The sequence below is a fragment of the Schistocerca serialis genome, chromosome 6 (genome assembly GCF_023864345.2).
Source record: "Schistocerca serialis cubense isolate TAMUIC-IGC-003099 chromosome 6, iqSchSeri2.2, whole genome shotgun sequence".
Classification (NCBI taxonomy): Eukaryota; Metazoa; Arthropoda; class Insecta; order Orthoptera; family Acrididae; genus Schistocerca; species Schistocerca serialis.
The window spans coordinates 333514042-333533545 of record NC_064643.1 but is presented as its reverse complement, the minus strand read 5'-3'; the positions used below and the strand labels follow the sequence as shown (position 1 = coordinate 333533545).

The window sequence follows — 19504 nt, the reverse complement described above, 5'->3', positions numbered from 1 at the left end:
CTCAAAGAAAACCTGATTCTGCATGGCCAGACTTGGATTTAATTCACCGCATCCCTATATGAGAAGCCGCTGTCTTACCTTTGTCCCGCCTCGCGCCATATCTGCCTTCGCGGCGAGGAGTGTATCACTCCACAATGACGTGACTATGCCTTCACTAGGCAAGATTTAATGGTTCTTCTTCAGCTAGATGCTCTATTCCGAAAGACTGTTTGTTCGATCTAGGCAAGCATTTTCAGATACCACCTCAACACACACACACACACACACACACACACACACACACAACCAAACAAAGCGATGGGCCAAACATGACCACTGCTAACCGCGAGTTGTCTCCCCCCCCCCCCCCCCCCCACATACACACACACACACAAAACAAAGCGATGGGCCAAACACGACCACTGCCCACAGCTAGTCTGAATGTCGTGGCGTGCAGGCACGTGACGCGGTACGGAAAAATCACTCCACGAAAAGTGAAGTATTTGTTACGTCAGTAACGCTTCCCGATCCTTTGTTCAGTGGCAAATCAACACCTCGCATCTTTAAAACTTCCCTGTTTATTGTTCATGTTTCATATCTATCAGTTTCTTATTTTCATGTTAATACTTTAATGTCAGCTGTATAAACCATAATCTGTAACCGTGGAATGACCCGTAACTATATTTATTTACTCGAGTCAGAAGCAGTACAAAACTCTACATTACATAACTCTGTAGTATTATGAGACATTTCCAATACGACAATTTACATAATTTATAATTTATATAGTTTACATAATTGCTAAAAAGGGGAGAAAACTAAATTATCTTCAGTAATTTTGAAAGTGTTTTTATGGAGAATAAAACAGCGACCTCAATGGAATATTTCAAAATAAAAACAGTCTTGATCGCAACAGAACATTTATTAAAGATGGTAACTCGTTTCAGTCCTGCAGAAAAAGTGTCATGGCGGAGGTTCTGATGACTTGAGGCTCAGTTCCCCAGTTGCTATCAGTGACATTCCGAATGATGTTATTTCGGGCTGAGATTTTCAGTCTGTTGCTGAGACAAGGTTTGCACTACGTTAATGAACTCTGAAAGTGCCGCGAAGGTAACTGGGTGTTACGCCGCGGTCAAAATTTAGTGGCCTCCCAATTAGTCTGTTTCGGAGGTGGAAAGCACAGACCAGGGTTTTCTATGGAACAGATTTCAGGTGGTTCTTACCATAATACTGGGCGAAAATTCTCAGTGCTGTTGTTATGAACTTAATACGGGACGCAAATGAAGACGTCCACTGACCAACGCGACCCTACTCAGGGCAGATTGTTATGGCGCGGCGCATGGGAACGAGAATTTCGGAAACGGCGAAGCTGCTCTGCTTTTTGCATGCTGCTACCGCGATCATCGATGAAACAGAGCGTAGGCGACAAGATGTTGAATGTCCACGCCTCAACACAGAACACGGAGATAGGAGGTTTGCACCCTCTGTAAAGCAGGACAGGAGGCGACCTGTCGCAGAACTGATGAGAAATGCAGTGAATAAGGCAAAAGTGTTTCAGAGCACGCCGTTTAGCAAAATTGTTGAACACAGGGCTCCGCAGCAGACGACAGCGAAGTGTTCACGTGATGTCCGTACGTCATCCTCATTTGCGATTGCAAGTGGTCGTTGTCAATGGACCCCGGAGATCAACGAAAACCTGTCGCCTGGTGGGATGACACGTTTCTCGTTACACCAGGTCGACAGCCGTGTACGAATAAGCTGGGGCAGTATTATGCATTGGTGAGACATTCATCTGGTCTTCCATGGCACCAAAGTCAGTGCTCTAAGGCACCATGGCAGCTGTGGACTACCCGAAAATTATTGCGGACCGCCTCCCTCCCTTTCGCTTATGTCTTTCCCAACAGCGACAGCCTACTGCAGCACGATGACTGTCCTTGTATGGGCTGAATAGTGCTACAGCGGTTTGATGAGCACGATAGTGAACTCAAGTTGATTATCTGACCCGCCGATTCGTCTGATATGAACTAGATGGTACACATTCGAAACACTATCGGACGCCAGGTCCGCGCCCACAAAGCACCGGCCCGTAATTTACGGGAACTGCGTGCCCTTTGCCGACATCTGGCTCCACGTAGCTCCGAAAACCTACCAAGGGCTTCTCGAATCCATACCACACACAATCGCTGCTCTCTTGCAATCCAAAGATGGATCGACACGCTATCACAATGGTTTGGCTCTTCAGTGTATATACACCGATGCTCAAATATGCATCACCCTTCACTAGAATAACGTCACGTTAAGAACTGAAAGAACAGACGGGAAAGAGGTTCCGTATCATCAGAACAGTTTTCATCAGCACTATAGGAAGAACTCATATCCACAAAAGGGAAAAACGCGAAAGAACAAGTGTTACTGGAACATACTTGGATCACTTTCGTTATGATGATAGCATTTTTATTGTCTGTTTCTAGTGCAAATGAACTCCAGAAACAATGTAATAATTTAATATAGCAAGACCGTAAGTAGGCCAGACACTTAAGCGTAGTAAGATCCGAGTAATTGCAACGGAGACATGGAAATGAATACTATAGCTTTAAACAATGAAGGCACAGAAGCAGCAGAGTTTTGTGTAACGGCAGCTCGAAGACCAACGACTGGATGGGCAGCCAAAGAAACAATTAGATGATTAAAAATAGCATGAAGTCCGTTTCGTGAATAATACCGTTTAAATCGCTTAATATATAGGTTTATTTGTGACGTCGTTTCGGTTACTGTCACCATTACATCAAATGATTCCAGAACCGAAATGTCATTATAAATAAATTAATACATTAGGGGATCCGGAGTGTTTTATTCACAAAATACCCACAATGATTGCAGACACATTCAGGAAGTTCATTTCCTTTATTAATTCATTGCCTTTAGCAAGCTACAAATATTTACCAAAACTAAGCTCCCAATGTCTGGAAAGATGTATATATTAGCGCGTACTACTGGGAATTGATTTATGGCAATAAGACCCATTTTGAATGCTACAACTATACAAGAAGTAAGTGCTTTTGATCGATCAGTGGAGATATGCAAGATGGAGTTAGTATGAGAGACAAGAAAAACAAATTGGTCAGCGAACGGACTGGATTGGAAGAAGTAATTACAAAAATGAAGAGGAGGTGGGCCGGACATGTATCTTGCCGAATGTATAGCAGATTGACGAAGAAAGATGTTTCCACTGTTCCCAGAAGTAAGAACAGACATGAAATTAACCTAATGGAAGATTGGTAGGTGACATTACAATATAAGCAGGAACAACATGGTTACGTACAGCTGAAGACAGTAATGCCTCGATCCAGTAGTGGATATACAATGGATGATGATATTAGTGATATTAAGTAACACGTAAGAAAATGTAGACCTGACAAAATCGATACATCAGCCGCTAAAATCGTGTCGAGGTTTATTGTTTTATCTTCCACCTTTTTCAAGATAGGTGAAAGCAGTTAAACTGAACCATGTACTAATGACCAATATCCTCGTTTGAATGGGTTGCCCCTGTGATTATCAAAACCAGATCTTAGCGTGTGCAGTATCATATAGGGACTTATGTCTCTACTTGTTTAGGTGGCCGAATTCTGTGATTGAATATTCGACTGAATGAGGATATTTTGGGTCATTCTCTATTTAAGCTCAGCTTTTTAGATCGGCGTCATATGCTTCGATAGCACAATGTTGGAAGCTAAATTGTGTTCACGTAGTAGCTTCCAGCAGCTATGTGTCCCTTTTGATCGGACCAAGCTATTTCGAAGACTAAACTGTTCAAAGCAAACGTAAGTACTGTACAGGCAGCTAAAGAAGGGAAAAAATGTACTACAGGTTTCATTTTATGAGTTAGTTTATCAATTACTGCACTGTTCATTCCTCTTCTAGAATTGAGTATGTTCACTTCTTTAGTAACAAGAGGGTGGTATTACATTAACCGATGTTGTTCAATAACAGCGTAGAATCTATATTCATAATTTTATCACAATCCTTACTGCAGTTTTTAGTTATGGGCAGCATGTTACTACGATAAAGAGTCTACACTTCTACTGTATTTGTGACGAATATAATTTTGACACAAAGGAATTACAGAAACTGGCTGCGAGCGGGCATTGATTTAAGTCAATGTGGAAATTTGAAAATTTGTGCTGGACCGGAATTCGAACCCATGTCTCCTGTTTATTAGGCAGATGCGCTGGCCACTAGGCTACTCGGACACAGCGATTATCGCAGACTACCCTAGCACGCCTCCCAAATTCTCAACTTACCCAGACAACTAACGCAGTGCCCCTTGCCCATTAGGTTCTAGGTGCTCAGTCCGGAACCGCGCGACTGCTACGGTCGCAGGTTCGAATCCTGCCTTGGGCATGGATGTGTGTGATGTCCTTAGGTTAGTTAGGTTTAAGTAGTTCTAAGTTCTAGGGGACTGATGACCACAGATGTTAAGCCCCATAGCGCTCAGAGCCATTTGAACCTTGCCCATTATCCTCATTACTCTGGCATTTCGCCGATTCCCCTAAGAGTTCGAGCCTCGTTTCCATCCCCACTGAAGAGATCATTGGCCGACCTCACCCTAATCGTTTATTTGTGGTGTCTGCTCTTTCGGGTATGTCCTAAAGAACAGACAACACATATATATGAATATAATCCATTACGGTATATTGATAATTTTTACTTATGGACCGTCTGACAGCAACTGAATAAAACACAATTTTAGTGCCATACGCGTTTCGCCTTTATTTTCTGCAAGGCATCATCAGTGGCCTGGAATATGTACATATGTTTACTATTTAATTTACATTTTTGTCACTTTACCTATAGGTTATAAGCACTTCTGGTGGTTGGTATATCCTATTAAGTAGTAGTTTTGAACTGTACCTACAAGTTGCATGGACAATTTCTTACAAATTACGCTCCTGTTGCATTTTTGGTGTTGTTCTTCTTCTTATGAATGCCAATTTGCGTTTTTTTTCCATTTTCCACAGCACTATGAACTGAACGCTTGTTTCAATGCAATGTTTTGGTTTCTGTTGCCGACTGTCAGATGTTTTTGCCAAAGATCGCATGTTGTTGCCCAACTTCCGAGTGTAATTACTGAAGTACCTGTGACCTGTTCGTGTACACATTTGCGCGATCCACCATCCACCGACGAAATTCCATCGAAATCGTTATGTCGGATTAGTCGCGAAAACATGACAGCAGAGTTACTTTCGCATTTATACTGTTAGTAGGGGTAAGCCTTTCAACTGCTGTATCTTTTTTTCCCGTGGTCCGACTGTGATGAAATAAAGCCTACAAGGTGCTCCAAGCTATGCCGAATTTACATGCGAAAATCCCATGAAAATTCGTATAGTAGTTTTGGAGAAGTGTATTCAGATAGACGGACACGACCGTCTTACAGATTTATTACTGGAATCTACGAGAGACTAATTGCTAAACGGAAATGTAGAATCGCATCAAAAAATTCTCAAAAACACAGACAGAAACGATCTTAGCGTCGCAATCGAAGCACTCGATGGGTTTATCTTAGCTGTCTACGACGTCAGCTGCGATATTCAGCTTCCTGTAAAAGACGTTGCTAGCACCATTTTGTGTGCCACCGAAGTGTATAGCGCGAGAAAACGGGGCATTGTGTTCTCAGAACTGTTTCTGTCATTACCACTAAGGTCGTAACAGGAAGCGGAGAGAGAGAGAGAGAGAGAGAGAGAGAGAGAGAGAGAGAGAGAGAGAGAGACTCACCCGCGCATTCGATTCAGCTTTCTGTGGAAGAAACAGAACTGACAATGGCTGCCATTCGACACCGCCGTCCTCGCCTGAGGTTGCGGGGTGAACGACACAACGGTGTAGTTGTACCTGTCCATTTGGAAAGCTCAGCCAAATAACTAACTAGTACCGCAGCAGTGTCAGAGTTTGGGCGTGCACTGTTAATTCTCGCTACTGCATTCTGGAGCCAAGAACTGAGTGTCCGAGATGCCGAACAATAATCACAGGGCCTTACCAAATCTTCACCGCAGTTGACAGGTTGCAATTACTTGCGTATTTCGGCTAATAGTCACTGTTACTCATAAAAACGTCCTCTTTGACGGTTTGTAACACCGAGTAGATAAAATTTTGCGCAACTCGGAGCTCTACACTTTACTTCCTGCGCTACAAACTGGTAAAATTATGTATTTCACTCTTCTGTGTGTTTCTGTTGTGAAAGCGATACTAGTTTAGTGCGAGTCCCGTAATTACCGCATCTATTTCTACTCCGCGAGCCACGTTACGGTCTATCGCAGAGGATACTTCGCGTACCACCAACCTCACCGATCTATTCGCGAATGACGCACGGTAAGTACGCTTGTGTGTAAGCCTCAAAATGAGGTCTAATTTCTCCATCACGATCATTTCGTGAAATGTTTTTGAGGGGAGGTTAGTATGTCGCCGGACTCTTCTTAGAACAAACGCGCTAGGAATTTCAGTAACAAAATTCTCCATGATACAAAATGTCTCTCCTGTAGCATTTACCACGATAATTCGATGAGTAGAGGAAACCGGGTGAATACCGACACCCTAAGGACTTTTTCGTTATGTTCTAGAATATGTCACTTCCATGGAAAAATTCATGGCACCTTGTGTGACCCAGCAATGTTAGACCACAAAAATCTAAAAATGATGATCTTTGGAGCTATATACACATTTTCTGAAGTACGCACTCTGTCGATTTTACTCCGAGCACCTGAGTCTTACAGGGCAATACAAACAGTATGAAAAATTCTGTACATGGCTGCACGTTCAGAGACCGTGAATAGTTACAATTAAAAGAAAACAGCCCTCGGTCACTAATTTTTAACGAATTAACCGGGTTTCGACACTACTACGAGTGTCGAAACCCGGCTAATTCGTTAAAAATTAGTGACCGACCGCTGTTTCCTTTTAATTGCAAAGAGTATGAAATACAGATAGAATAAAATTCCTGTTTTAAGAAACATTTTAGTATCTCAACTGTTACTGCGTAAAGTCAAGCGCCGGCACGCCAGTCGGAACGACAAAGAAGAGAAGGCTGTGAGGAGAAGTCAGCCAACCGCACGCTGACCGACCTCCCTTCCAGGACAACAACGCGACAGCAGCGGCTCCTATGTGAAGAGGATGTAAGCGCCGCGCCCGGCTGGTGACGCTCCACTTTGATACGAGCGTCAACGTTAGCCACTTCGTTAGCGACGCATCGTAGCACCGATCATTCGGTATCGCTATGTAGTACAGACTTGTGGTTGTCTATTGTGAGGAAGATTGATTATTTTGTATGTCGCCCCTTGCTTTCGCACCATCTTACTAAGTCAAGTTTTGTACTTGTCTTATTGTAATAAAACTCGTTAATATGAGTCGTTTGTTTGTCTAGCGAACCGAGTAGGCAGGATTTCTAGACACAACATTAACAAGTATCAAAATACATATACAGCATATTTTTCGAGAACGGTGTTTCAGTCGGAAAAAAATCAGCTCAGATTTACTGAAACCTAGAACTGTGTTGATACTTGTTGCTTATGGTTTTCTTGAGTTTATTTTAGGATTTCTATTTATAAAACCAGAAACCTAGTCTTCTCCAGCCATTTTAGCAATTTTATTCAAATTACGATTAAGACCTAGTTCTTCGGCAAGGTCGCAGGCAATTCGCTGCAACTCAGACATGGAAATGCCGTAGAATGATTGTACCAATGTAGCCCTATAGTTTACTAATTCTTGTTCTTGTTCAGGAGTAAAAACTGATCTTCTAGCACGGAAGATTCATTGTCTGATTCTAGTCAATCATAAAATGTAACTTTTGTATGTTTAGCTCCTTTGATACGCTGTTCAGTGAGCTCCCTGATTTAACCAAGCTTAATGCCTTTTTTAGCTCTTCTCCAATTCATTTAATCCTATACGATTTTCTTTTTCGTGCCCTCGCCATCCGAAATTAGATATAAGACCTTAATAAACAATTTTTTTTTCTTAAGTTTAAAGCATGGGGAAATATCGACATCCTGTAGACATTGCCCCACATAATTGTGTAGACCAAATTTAATGACTTTGCTAATGCTCTGAAAGTTATAAAACCCATGTTAACAGACGCACTAGTTAAAAAAGTACTGAAACGCTTGCCTCAGTTCAAGCATTAACCAAAAATAACATCGAAATTTAATTTAGTGCCGTAAAAAGACATGAACTCGTCGCCACTGACCATAGCGCTACTCAGCTGAGAAAGCGATGCTGTCGGTATTCCTCCGATGTCCCTATTTCTATGATGCCGACGCGCTTACTAAACAAACCTGTGACGAAATGCACCACTCTTGTTTGGATCTTGCCCCTCTTATTAATTCTTCCTGGTACAAGTCCCAGATTAACGTGCAGTACCCGAGTCAGTGTTACATGCGATCGGGGAATTTCAATAAGTCTCTTAGTTCTCGCGATATTATGTTGCGTAATTTTAGAGAATCTGTATTCGAGGAATAGCATCTTATTACGGAGAGTAATTTTTTTCCTCGCTCACTAAGCAAATAGAATACGAGAGAAAATTTGTAATACTTGTACGAATTACCCTGCGCCACGCGCCGTACGACGACTTGCAGAATATACATGTTGATGTAAAAATGATCGAACAAGCGATATGGTTTGCATTTAAATACGAATCTTCCAATGAATCTCAATCTGGCATCTGAACTTCCTAAGACTAGTTTCGTGTGGTCACTGCAATTTAAGTCGCTCCGGAAGCATTCTCGGAGATATTTTACGGTTGCTAATGCTCCCAATGACTTACAAGCAATAACATAATGGAATATATACACAGAAGAGCCAAAGCACTATAACCACTTGCTTAATAGCTTATTGTTCCACCTTTGAAACGCAATACAGCAACGATTGTGCTTTGTATGAGTTCGACACGTTCTTTGTAGGTTTCCGAAGGTTTTTGACTACGGATCTCTACGCACAAGTCACGCAGTTCCCGGAAATTAAGGGACGGTGGTATGTAGGTGCGGAGTTGGTGCCCGATGCGCCCCTGATATGTTCAACCGGGCTAAAGTCATCAGATTACGCCGGTATTACACTATCAAATTTCTTTGTCCAATATCTTTGCCAAAATCTATGTCAAATATTTGATCAAATTTGGAGCCTCGCTGTAGATTTGATCGAAGAAGTCGCTTGTCTTCTGTTCACTGCAATGTGAAATGTTACGACGTGGAGCTCTAGCATCGCTGCAGCGTTCTGTCATCTGTAGTGTTTTTATAAACATTGCCGGTAAATACAATTGGTGTGTACCGACAACTACAAAATTAATAGAGATGCATGAAGCTGATGAGGCGGTTTACAACGTGTGGCACCCTGAATACAAAAAAATGGCTCTGAGCAGTATGGGACTCAACTGCTGAGGTCATTAGTCCCCTAGAACTTAGAACTAGTTAAACCTAACTAACCTAAGGACAACACAAACATCCATGCCCGAGGCAGGATTCGAACCTGCGACCGTAGCGGTCTAGCGGTTCCAGACAGCAGCGCCTTTAACCGCACGGCCACTTCGGCCGGCACCCTGAATACAAAAAGAGATTAAGAAGATTGGCGACCTGACCTAACCTAACCTAACCTAACCTAACTCTCTCCTGTAGCAAGGAATCTGAGTGTTACAGTGAGCCTGTCTTCTGCAGATATAGCTGTTCTTGAGTGAGTATTGTGCTTTGTAATATAAGGATACGCTTCACTGAGCACATACAGAAATGTATGCTCATCCATTCTTAAGTAACTGATGTACGACTTGACGTCCTCCACTATATGCTCACGTAACAAGTTTTGTTGAATGCTTTTAGCTGTCGTCGTAAAACCCATGGCTTCACCCTGGTACATTTCCATCTCCCCCCCCCCCCCCCCCCCACTTCTCTTCCGCATGTGCACACAGTGCAATTGTGGTACATGCAACTGCTGCGGTTAATAAAAAGTTGTTGTTGTCAGCCATCTTCAACTTGACGAAAAATATGATGACAGTGTAATACCCCTTTTTAGCGCCACGTCAAAGATCTTTGTCAAATATATTTGACGAATATTTGATCACATCTTTGATCAAATCTTTGTCAAAGAAATTTGATAGTGTTCAAATGGCTCTGAGCACTTTGGGACTTAACATCTATGGTCATCAGTCCCCTACAACTTAGAACTACTTAAACCTAACTAATTTAAGGACATCACACAACACCCAGCCATCACGAGGCAGAGAAAATCCCTGACCCCCCGGGAATCGAACCCGGGAACCCGGGCGTGGGAAGCGAGAACGCTACCGCACGACCACGACATGCGGGCTATTTGATAGTGTAATACCGGCCTTAATGCCGTGACCAAGACATCTGCGTGAGTTAACTATCGTGGCCCTCAAACTACTGCATCACGATGCAGACTCTGGAGTTGTGACACTAGCAGTTATTCTGCTGGATGACGCCATCGCAGTAGAGGAAGAAATCCAGCATGAAGGGATACAAGTGGACTGCAATAATGTTAACATAACCCACTGTTGTCATGGATTACCGCCTCAGGTCTCACAGAAGCCAAGATCAGTGACCCACATAACATACTGCCACCACCGGCGTCCGTCGCGCTGTCCATTTTTCAAGCCTGTATGACGCCGTACCCGGAGGCGGCAGTCCAAATAGGATGACATGAAACTTGTTTCATCCTATCAGGCGACACGTTTCCATTGATCCATGGCCCAATCTCTTCACGTGTCCACTGCAATCGTAATTGGCGCGGTCATTGGATCAATATGGGAACATGTAGGAGTCTTTAGCTGAGGAGTCCCACGTCCGACCATGCGCGCTGAACGGTGTGTTCCGAGGCACTTATATCAGTTTAGTCCGTCGTCAGACATGCCACAGATCGCCACCTCTCCTCCCTTACAGAGCAGGCAAGTCTCTGATCTCCATGTTCTGTGACGAGGCGTGTGCATCCAACACCTCGTCCCCTGCTCATAGTTTCACCATCCTTCAACCACTTCCCGTCGATGCTCAAGACAGTAGCACGCGAACAGCCGATCTGCATCGCCGTTTCCGAAATGCGCGCTACCAGGTGCAAGACCGTAACAATCTGCCCTCCGTCAAGGCCGCTTATGTCAGTAATTACCGTCAAATGTTTATTCCAGTCTTTGATCACAATATCAATTCTTTTGACGATGACCGGTTTCAGTCCGTAATGATGTTTTCTACACCATGTCTTAAAGTGATAAGGCCAAAATATATGAATACGAGGGTAATCACAAAAGTAAGGTCTCCAATTTTTTATAATTAAATAGAGCTGTTTATTTCTACAATGGTTTACATCGGTTTACAGCTTGAACATTTAGCTATTTTTCGACATAATCACCATATCTGTCGATGCATTTTTGTAGACGCTATGGCAGTTTTTGTATGCCCATGTCATACTAGCTCGCCGCCATGCTGTTCAGAAAGTTATGACCCTCTTCTTTCACCTCGTCGTCGGAGCTGAATCGCTGGGACCACAATTAATGCTGACAGGTACTGTTAGACTCTGAAAAAACTCAAACGGTCAATTCAGAACCGAAGAAGAGGAATGTTGAGCAAGGGGGTACACATTCTGCATGACAACGATCGCCCACACATCGTTCGGCAAACCGTTGCTCTCCTGCAACAGTGTCAGTGGAACATACTCACCCACCCTATAGTCCTGACTTGGAAGCGATTCAGCTCCGACGACGAGGTGAAAGAAGAGGTCTAAAAATAGCTAAATGTTCAAGCTGTAAACTGATGTAAATCATTGTAGAAATAAACAGGTCTATGTACTTATAAGGAAATTCGAGACCTTACTTTTGGGATTACCCTCGTATAATGAGCACAGCATCGTCACACAGATCTTAAATAAGGTATGGAATAGGCCACATTGTCCACACAATCATTATTGCAATACTGAGTTGCAATAATGAATGTGGCCTATTCTACACCTTATTTTAGATCTAGGTGACGATGCTGTGCTGATTATGTGTTTTGACGATGCCATTATGGCCTTATCACCTTAGGACATGGTGTTGAAAAGATCTGAGGATGGTCATTACGGGTTGAAACCGGTCATCGTCAAAAGAACTGATATTGTGTTCAAAGGCTGGAATAAAAAACATTTGACAGTATTGAGTCACTGTTCGTATACGCAACTATGTCGCAGCTGGTGAAAGTAATTACCGTATTTGTGGTCCGTGTGGTCGCTACAATGATGCTCCGTTCGTCTCTGCCCCACTTATATAGGGCGATTTTTTTTAAAAAAGAAAGTTGAAAAGCTGACATAGCACGTCGGGCATAAAACAAAGGTCAGTAATCACATAGGTACCGGGGTCGTAAGCGCCACGAGCCCACGAGAGGGCGTTGCTATACAAAAACGGGCGGAGCGCACGGAGACCAGTGCCATTCACGCCTGGAAGCATTGGAACTAACATGGCTAGCTACACGTAGCGCGAAATGGCTGAGATGCATTGGATTTATGGCGCGGCTAACTGCAGTTGACGAGAAGCCGTGTTTGTTTATTCGCCACCCTGCATCGCCGATTGTGCGGAACCGGCTCTTTCCACGTGCACAAGGCGGAGCTGGTCGCCAACGATCAACACAGACAGTTGTGGCGGGAGGAAGCGTTCTCGAAAGGGTGCAGCGTACACAACAAGTGTACACTGATATACCCCAACCCTCCGCCTGGCGTATTCGACAGGACTGTCTGTTTCACTTCCAACGCGTCCAAGCATTGCGCATGGGATTTGCGAGTTTATTTCTGTAGGAATCCGCAACTGAGCGAATGTCTTCTTCACTAATAAGGCTGGGTTCTCAGTCGAATGTGTGATGGACGTTAATAGTCTGCACACACGGACAGATGTCAAACCATACGCTACACATACGCATGCCTCAAAGCGCAAATTTACCCGTAACTTGTGGGCTGGCATCGTCGGCAACTGTTTAATTGGGGCGTACATTCTCCAGGACTGACTTTATGTCGCACGTGTCTCGTATTCCCGTGGGATGTTTTGCCGGACATGCTGATGCTATCTGTTCGTTGCCGCATTAGATTTCAGCACGACGGAGCCCCCGCGCATATCAGCAGACAAGTGAGGGCACATATGCAGGCAATCTTTCCCTACCCCTGGATTGGTCCGATTGGTCACGATGGGGCAATCGCATAGCCACCACAATCACGCGATAGATTGTTTCCTGTGAGGGTATATGAAGGGCCCCGTGTACGAAACGCCAAGGGACCTAGGGACAGGATTGTTGCGGCAGCAGGCTGTTTTCGTGATACACCTGGCATCTTTGAGAGGATGTGCCGTTCACTGCAGCATAGATATCAGCTGTGTCTCGATGCGTCAGGACAAAACTTCGAGCATCTCTCATAGCCGGCGTCCGGTTGTAGTATGTGACCAAATAACTGCAACGCCATTTAGTAGCCCCGAAAGGCCTTCACGAACCCGGTTCCTATGTGATTACTCATTCTTGTTGTATGGACGATGTGCGATGTCAGTTTGTATTTTTTTTTTTATACCTTGTACACTTTCCTTACCGTGTCACACGCTCGCAACACCGCGAGGCGGCATTCAACTCTCGCTGTTAGGAATGCTTGTAATGTTTTGGCTCATGAACGTATACAAATCATGTACAGTAGAGGCGCTGTAATATTTCCTAGGGGAAGTCTCAAAGTTAATTTTATATCTGAAAATTTAGTCCCCGTTAAGAACGACGACTGGAGCTCTGCTGGGAATCTCCCAAATCTAATCACGCAGTTAGTCTCGTATTCCTTAACATTCGTCATCAAATAACTAATGTGATACCACTGCCGTATGCTACCAACATTAATAGTCGTGGAACAGAATACTAACCACCAGATGGAAGAGGGGACGCCGAGTATACACGATGAACGAGAACACTGTATTGTTAGCATAGAGCAATGTTACATAATATTGTTATGAGTGTAATAATTCACTTAACACACAACAAATTACCATCGCCTTTTCGTTAGAAGATGTGGGAGACTGAAATAAAGCACATTTCACGAGCGCTAATGTAGTATTTGGTGGTATGTTACGGTCATAGGACCCTATTCTACACGTCACCTACTGTTTCCATTACAAGCATCAAAGTGTGCAACGTGAACTTAGAAATGTCCTGCATAAGTTTTGGCGTGGGGTCAAGAATTGCCTCGCGTGTTCCAACATTTCTGCGGAATCCAAACTGATATTCCCCGGGGTCAGCTTCTACCAGTTTTTCCATTCTTGTGCAAAGAAGAATGGAGGGGGCACGAAAGGGAAGCAAGCAGTGGTTGAGAAGGGAGAGAGACAAGGTTTGTAGCCTATCCCCTTTGGTATTCAATCTGTACATTGGGCATGCAGTAAAGGAAACAAAAGAAAAATCTGGAGCAAGAATCTAGTTCAGTGATAAGAAATAAAAACTTTGAGGTTTGCCGGTGCCTTTGTAATTCTCAGACAGCAAAGAACTTGAAAGGAATGGACAGTGTCCTGAAAGAAGGATGTAAAATGAACATAAAAAGCAAAACAAGGATAATGGAATGTAGTCGAATTAAATCAGGTGATGCCGAGGGAATTACATTAGGAAACGAGATACTTAAAGTAGTTGACGAGTTTTGCGATTTGCGCAGCAAAGTAACAGATCATGGTCGAAGTAGAGAGGATATAAAAGGTAGACTGGCCATGGAAAATAGAAGAGGCTCTGTAGAAGAGAAATTTGTTAACATCCAGTATAGCAATAGTTACTCTGAGGTGATGAAGGTTGTACAGCATGGAGAGCTGCATCGAACCAGTCTTCGGACTGAAGACATTAACACGCTGTGATCGGGATAGGTCGAAACAAATGAGATTTATTCAACGATTGGCAAGTATATGTATCGCTGCGAGGGGATGTCTGGAAATTTTCGTCCAATGGCACCGTAATTCTGCATAATTTAGTAGCCCCTAACAAAGCACAAACCGTGTCAAATTCGTGTTTTGGCGACTGTAAGCGACGTTTCGTGTTCCTCTGGTAACTGATATCAGCAACGAAACTACCTGATACAAAAAATCATCGTTTCGCGCACGACGCTGAATAGGGTGAGAGGTTGAAAAATCAATTTCAAGAGTATGGGCCTTGAGACACACACACACACACACACACACGCGTCGGATCTTTTGGGAGGTTATACACTGTAGGCGACCAGGTCATTACTGCTTCAACGCTTGTTTTGAGGGGAATCAACGTTGCGTCGACAGTGAGGTCACTATAGACAGCAATAACCTCGGGTTTTAATTTTAAAAAAGTTTGGGGAGGAGGGAGGATTTGTTTGTGATTTAAAGCATGTTGTACGTTAGTATGTTATGAAAGAAATTACTTGGCTTGTAACTGCAATGCATATTGCTATGTGGACATACAAGTTCTGTATTCGTAATTCACTGTTGGCACTACACATCATCGCTGCTAACGTTCTGCAGGTATTCGCCAAAGCCAAGGCTTTCTATGGGATTGCCACAGGATATAGCGTGATTCACCACTCCAAAGTCTCCAGTCATCCACTGTCCAGTGTCGTCCCTTTTGCACCATGTCAAGCGTCGCTTATTAGCACTGACTATAGAAATGTGTGGACTATAAGGTGCTCCACTGTATCCCATTCTTTTTACCTTCTTTCAAACAGTCATTATGGTAGCTGGACTGCTGGTTGCACTTTCAAAGTCTAGGAATGATTCCTTCCGCTAATTTAATGCGATTTTTATAACCACCTTCCGCATAGCCTTCCCTAAGGAAATCTGAACTGATACAAGTACCTCCACACGTAATTAAATTCAAGGTTGACTACATGCGCTATGGTTGCCCGTCAGTTAACCAGTAACAAGAAAAATTTATAATTTCCGATGCAAGTCGAGAATGAGATATTTCGCCAACTTGCGTGTAGGGCGTACGTATACGGAGACGTACACAGCGTCAGACCTTGGGCTAAGGTCTGCGAATGGACTGGAAAGGGGGCAAAAAATGAACTGGTACACTAGGTATCTCCCATCACAAACCGTACCGTGGCTGCTGCAGTGTGCATATGTAGATATCGACACGAATCAGGGTGATCATACGCTGCTTCATTTCATTGTCTTTGATATTACTCCGTACGCGCAATTCACGTGATTAGAAGAAGAGAAATTTCGCCGGTCTTAAAATTCCGAAAGAAATGTAGATTACACTGTAATTTCACTAGTTCCCCTGCTACACATCCCGCGTGAGTGTAACTATAAAATCGATGAATTTATAGCCCATGCGGAGAGTGATTCAGATGAAGACAGGTTTATGCCGTTGTGGGAAATTATCAAAATTGATGCTCTTTGCGAATCACAGCTGTATAATGCTAAAAATCTCCAATACAGCCTTCGGGTTTGTGGAGACACTATATACAAGAGCATTAACACGGTCATTATCTCGTTATGATTGCCCCATCTTTATTTATACATTTAATACCTTTCTGATTACTTTTATAACTCTTTTAAGCAAATAATTAAAAAAAAAGACACGCTATAACACTGAATGGATTTTCTGCCAGGGCTTGGCCGAACACCAGAATAATGGCAAACAAGAGAAAAATTTCTTGGTGTGTTACAAGTTTTATTTGTCCAAGAAATGTTTTTTTTACATTCTTAACCCAACAGAAGGTGACTTACGCTCGCAAGTGCTGTTGACATTAGCGCACAAAAGCAATTGATTTGGTAGTGACTGTCTATAATAAAACTTACTTAAAAAGTGAAATTCTAAAACACGACACAAAAATGACAAACCACCTAGCAAACGCTATTTGGCTTCAGAGTGCAGAGTGTGTGTGTGTGTGTGTGTGTGTGTGTGTGTGTGTGTGTAGATCAGTGCCGTATCAAAAAAATTTTCCTGCATTGGCGTTATGATATAATAATGCATGCAAACTGCGTACAATAAGTACCAAGCTCATATCGTACACACCGTGAATGATACTGGTATCGCCTGTCGAACGCTTCGTGGTTGCTGTAGTTACGACTGCGTGTGTACAGACGCCGACGGCGAGCGCTCTTCAGGAGACGCTCCCGTACTGTTCCGCAGATTCCATGCGGTGTAGATCGGCCGTCCGTCCTCGCCGGGTCGATTCGTATCGCGTCAGTCAGCGCTTCCCCGATGTCTGTACCATCTACATTTCACATTTTTGCTGTGACCTATCGCTGTTTACACTACGACTATCACTAATACGACCTTTCTACAGCCACAGTCCCTATTGTCGTTACCACGAATATTACTGATTGTCGCAAAAGTGGAGACTACAACGAAGCGCGCACCCTTCATACTTCACAGAAGGGATACACAGTGTGCTGGATTAACGAGACACGACGAGAATAAAACTCCCTGTCAGTCACTTCAGGAGAAAGCTAAACAATGAACGGTCTAACTCAAAATTCCTAAAATTCATTTCTCATTTGTGCCTAGTCATTGGGTCTATACACTTCGGTAAGACTTTCAATAATGAATTTTGGAAAAGGTGCTCATAGTTATTCCACCAACCATTCCTGTCTAGCATGACTTAATTAGTTTATTTATTCATCCAAGGATCGTCTCTCAATGTCACAATGGTATGAAATTAGCTATCTCAAAACACGCACGCGCACACAGCGCACGCATTTTCGGCAAAATTTGACATCTCATGTTTATTCACTTAAACGTCGAGAGGGTATAACGGCATATTCGTAACATTGTGTGTTGTTTTACAACAATACGTCCCTCAATTTAATATAGCGGATACCGCAAAACTTTTGTTTCTTGCGCTGGGGGTAAACACGAAAAGCTAATCTTAAACCATGACCACATTACATCAAGAGCAAGTGTAGTAGGGAAATGTTTGCTCAGTATGAGCCACGAACCATGGAATCTATTAAATAAAGTGACCCATTTCACATGAGCATGACGAGAGAAATCCTAACATATGAAGCCTAACATTTTCGTAAACGACAATGATCCATGCATGTTACCTGATAGTCATTACTTTTCTTTCTGCTGATCAATATCTTTCAGCTGATGCTATGTAGCTATGTTTACAACAAGTTTGAAATCGGATACGGCTTTCTTTTCAAGGCAAGCTAACTATTAACTGGAATTCGTCTTAACTGATTATCAATCACGTGCATTCAGTGTTCGAGTTGCAAAAGCCTACACACACTACATATTTTGTTGTTAACATGTATGAGGAGGCAACTTTGAAGATGTTGTCGATAAGATAATTAGATACAGATGTTTGTAACAACAAAGATTCTCACAGGGCTGATCATTTCTGGTATTACCACAGCGTAACTACGCTACGGTACATCAAATATAATCGAAATGCATTAAAAGAAAATGCAAAATGTAGTGTTAGGATGCTAAACACAGATTTTTTTGTTGAAATGCTCCATAAAATACACGTCTTTTCCTCCGGCAGTCTCCACAAGCTACACGTGACGTTGCAGACCGCCACTTACCTCAGTCGCCTGGCCAAACACATATTTTCACTACCGGTGAGTAATCACAAGCAAAATCCATCTGCACTCGCATCCACATTGGAAACTGAAAAATATATGGGAGAGTTGATGGTATCGTTTACAGCTGTACAGAAAGCGAGGAACCATTTGCTTCCTTCTTCACGGGCGATTTGTTTACACCGCCGCAGTTTTTCCATTTGAAGACTGTTATTGTTGATATGACAGACATCAATTACATTCGTTTTGAGGTATTCACCATTTACCAGTTTCGGATTCTGACTGATTCTAGCTGTCAAATAAGTTACGTGGATATTTTTTATCTGATGATAAAAATAAATCCTACGGGAAAAAGACAACTACAGCAACAACTACAATGAGAAACAGATAAGTACTCACGTAATTTACGGGATTCTCTAGCTTCTGGGGGCACGACACACTGGGCGACCCTACCTTTTACAACATGACAGGCGCTGCGGCATGGAAATTTGAGAGAGATCGCTTACTTTCAACGGTAAGAAAACTCGAATCATCAATTGCGGAAGATTTGCTGCCTGTACTAAAGGTCACGCGCTTTTGCGAGCGAATGCTGAAGCGGTATTATAACGACGAACACAACCGCATTCCGAAACACGAAAAACCGAAAACTTCACAAGCGTGTAGCGATCGTGCCAGCCAACAAGCGTTTAAGTAATCGATGCCTCAAATCCTGCAAGCGGACGTGACGTCACGTGTTGTTGGTGATTGTGCTGCCATCGCGCGGTAGCCTATGGAACGACTTCACCTCTGTTTCTAAGTTGCCGATTAGATGGCGTGTGGTACAATGTCCACGATTTTGTTGTCGATGAACGATGACAGCAGTGAAAGGAGGCGATCTTAAATCTTTATTCTAAAGCTGAATACTTCTGATATATCTTGCTTAAGCTTCTCTCATTTGAGTCTTTTTGCTATGTGATGGCCAAACTGGTTCCATTGGAGGCGCTGGTTGCAGCTCTATATTAGGCCCAACAGTTC

The 19504-nt window shown here is 43.1% G+C and overlaps 1 protein-coding gene across 4 annotated transcripts in view; it reads right to left on the bottom strand.

The window, feature by feature from the left end:
* The window catches only part of LOC126484579 (semaphorin-1A), an 893741-nt gene extending 874549 nt beyond the window's left edge, over positions 1-19192 (bottom strand). The window contains exon 1 of one of the 4 annotated variants that reach the window (XM_050108140.1): positions 18890-19192. The gene's annotated coding sequence lies outside the window, so the exon portion shown is untranslated. Of the gene's footprint in view, positions 1-16973; positions 17061-18889 lie in introns of those variants that run through there. The other 3 variants (XM_050108141.1, XM_050108142.1, XM_050108143.1) reach the window with 3 other exon arrangements.
* Between the last annotated feature and the right edge of the window lie 312 nt (positions 19193-19504).